Below are 3,101 nucleotides of genomic sequence, written 5' to 3'. Positions count from 1 at the left end.
TTTTCTAATTCACTTTGGAACGGTAAGATACCTTGTTTCTTTCGGTTTTGAGTGAGTTGAGAGTTTTCCACATACACTATATTTTCTGTGAGTACTAATCACCTAATCATGTCCAACGAGTCTTTTGATATACAGCAGAAAAAGGACCCTAAATCCGTGGTGCATTGGAATGAATATGAAGCTCTTCGTGATCATCTTCAGCGACAAATTCAGTGTGCAACCGATCCTATAAATGAGAATGTGCAGAACATGGAGTTGGACCTCAAGGATGCCACAGAAACCATCACAGCTACACAACGTCAAGTTACTGAAATTTAGGGGACTCTAGTTAACTTGCAGCAAGCTATGGCTGCGTTGCAACAGTCCGTTGATCGCCAACATAATCAGCGGCGTGATGATGATGATGGTGAAGCTAGTGTTCATGGTGGTAATGAGGGTGTTGCAGCTGCTAATGCTGCCAATGTACAAGGGGCTGCAGCACGTCGTGCACAATTACAGCAAGTTAATCGGGACCAGCAAGCTCCACATGAGCCGGTTGTTGCTGGTCAAGATGGTGGTCGTGGTAATGGAGGTCGTGGTGGTGGCCGTGCTGCTGCAATGCCCGTAGGCCGTGGATTTTCTCCTCTTGGTGCGCGCCGTCGATTTGATAATGATGCTTTTGCACAACCAGCCAACCGTGATGATGATGGTCTGGGCAAACCAAAGTTCACCGTCCCCAAGTTTGTTGGTTCTACTAATGTTGAAGAGTACCTCAATTGGGAGCTGAAGGTGGAAAAATTATGACGCATGCATGAGTACACCGAGGACATAAAAATAAAACTTGCATCTTCTGAATTTGATGACTATGCTTTGCTTTGGTGGGATAATATGGTACAGTCCAGAATTGAAGATGGTGAACGTCCCATTGTTACATGGAGAGCTATGAAGGAAGAGATGTGTGCTTGCTTTGTTCCACGCAATTATATTCATTCTCTCTATGACAAATTGCAGAATTTGAGGCAAGGTACTTCTTCCGTGGATGAATATTTTCAGGAGATGGAGCTTATTATGCAGCGTGCTAGAGTGTGTGAAGAGCCTAAACAAACAATGCAGTGATTTCTCTCTGGTCTGAACTATAACATCAAGCGTATTGTTCGTCTTCACCAATATTATGACATGACAGATTTGTTACACCAAGCACATGAGGCTGAATTGCAAGTGGCTGAGGATGCTAAGTTTACATCTCGCACAACACCGAGTAGAGGACGTTTTACACCATGAACAACACCTAGTATGGAGCCTACTCCTAGTTCCACTCTGGTTTTCGTGGTAATACTTCTTCCAAATCAAATTCGGTGATTTCTAATGCAAAGAAACCGGCGCAACCTGCTGCTAGTGCTGCTGGTTCTACTAATTCTACAGCAAGAAACAGGGACATGAGTTGTCATACATGTGGTGGAAGGGGTCATTTTAAGAGAGATTGTCCCAATAAAAAGGTTATGTTGATTAATGAGGATACAACAGAATATGAAACCGGTGATGATGTTGACCCTGATTCTGAAATTTGGGAGGAAGATGAAGATGGTTCAATAGATGCTTATTCTACACACTATCCTACAATTGTTTGCTCGCCCAAAGTGCTAATGTTACGCCTAGTCCTGCAGAACAGCGGTGCAATTTGTTTCAAACAAAGGCCGTTGTTGGTCCTGGTAAGGCATGCAAGGTTATAATTGATGGTGGTAGTTGTCACAATTTGGCTAGTAAGGAGTTATGCCAAAAGCTGAAATTGAAATATTTACCGCACCCCAATCCATATTTTATTCAGTGGTTAAGTGATAGTGGAGAGATGAATATCAGCCACATGGTGCGTGTGGAATTTTAGATCAGACCATATAAAGACACCATTGAGTGTGATGTGGTTCCTATGACCGTGTGTCACCTGTTGTTGGGACGCCCATGGCAGTATGATAGAGATGTCTGCCACAATGGGAGAGCCAACACATATCATTTAAATTGGCATCGCAAGGAGGTTACTTTGAGGCCTATGACACCGCAGCAAATTGTAAATGAATCTCGTCAAAAAATTGAAGTGAATCTTGAACGACAGAGTGAGAGATTAGATAGGCGAGAGACTACACTTCCGGTGAGTGAGAGCCACAAGCCAAATATGAGTGGTCAAAATAAAAGTGAGGGAGTGAATTCCTTAGTTATGTTAGCCACCAAATCTGATTTGAAAGAGTTTCGTGAGGATCCCACTACTGTACCACTTGTGCTGTTGTGCAAGGGTCAAATTTTGGTTTCTAACGACATGACCCCTCTCTCTATTGGTGTTTCTAATGTATTGCAGGAATTTAGCGATGTGTTTCCGGAGGAGGTACCCACTGGTTTACCACCATTGTGAGGTATAGAGCATCAAATTGATTTGATACCAGGAGCATCACTGCCCAATAGAGCACCATGCCGCACCAACCCCGAGGAAACAAAGGAAATTCAAAAACAAGTACAAGAGCTTCTAGACAAAGGTTATATTCGCATGAGCTTAAGTCCTTGTGTTGTTCCTGTAATTTTGGTTCCTAATAAAGGTGGTACATGGCGCATGTGCGTAGATTGTAGAGCTATAAATAACATCACTATTCGATATCGTCATCCTATTCCACGTTTAGAAGATATGTTGGATGAATTGAGTGGTGCTGATGTTTTCTCTAAAATTGATTTGCGTAGTGGTTATCATCAAATTAGGATGAAAGAAGGGGATGAATGGAAGACAGCCTTTAAAACAAAGTTTGGTTTATATGAGTGGTTAGTCATGCCTTTTGGGTTAACTAATGCACCTAGTACTTTCATGAGATTAATGAACCATGTTTTGAGGCATTTCATTGGTAAATTTGTGGTTGTATATTTTGATGATATACTTATTTACAGCTACAATGAATCTGAACATAGTGATCATATTCGACAAGTTTTGCAAGTATTGCGTGATGCTCAGTTATAGGGTAATCTTGATAAGTGCACATTTTGCAAAGATAAGGTCATAATTCTCGGATATGTTGTTCTAAGCATGGAGTTGAGGTAGATGAGTCAAAAGTAGAAGCTATTAAAATTGGCCTACTCCTCTGAATGTT

The 3,101-nt window shown here is 41.7% G+C and overlaps 1 pseudogene; it reads left to right on the top strand.

Moving 5' to 3' along the window:
* Positions 1-345: 345 nt before the first annotated feature.
* LOC147984964 (uncharacterized) lies at positions 346-1,811 on the top strand (annotated as a pseudogene).
* Positions 1,812-3,101: the final 1,290 nt, after the last annotated feature.

This window comes from Triticum urartu, chromosome 2A (assembly GCF_056163025.1).
Source record: "Triticum urartu cultivar PI428250 chromosome 2A, HENAU_Tu73, whole genome shotgun sequence".
Lineage (NCBI taxonomy): Eukaryota > Viridiplantae > Streptophyta > Magnoliopsida > Poales > Poaceae > Triticum > Triticum urartu.
The sequence above is the reverse complement of the archived record's forward strand: the minus strand, read 5'-3'. Positions and strand labels throughout refer to the sequence as shown.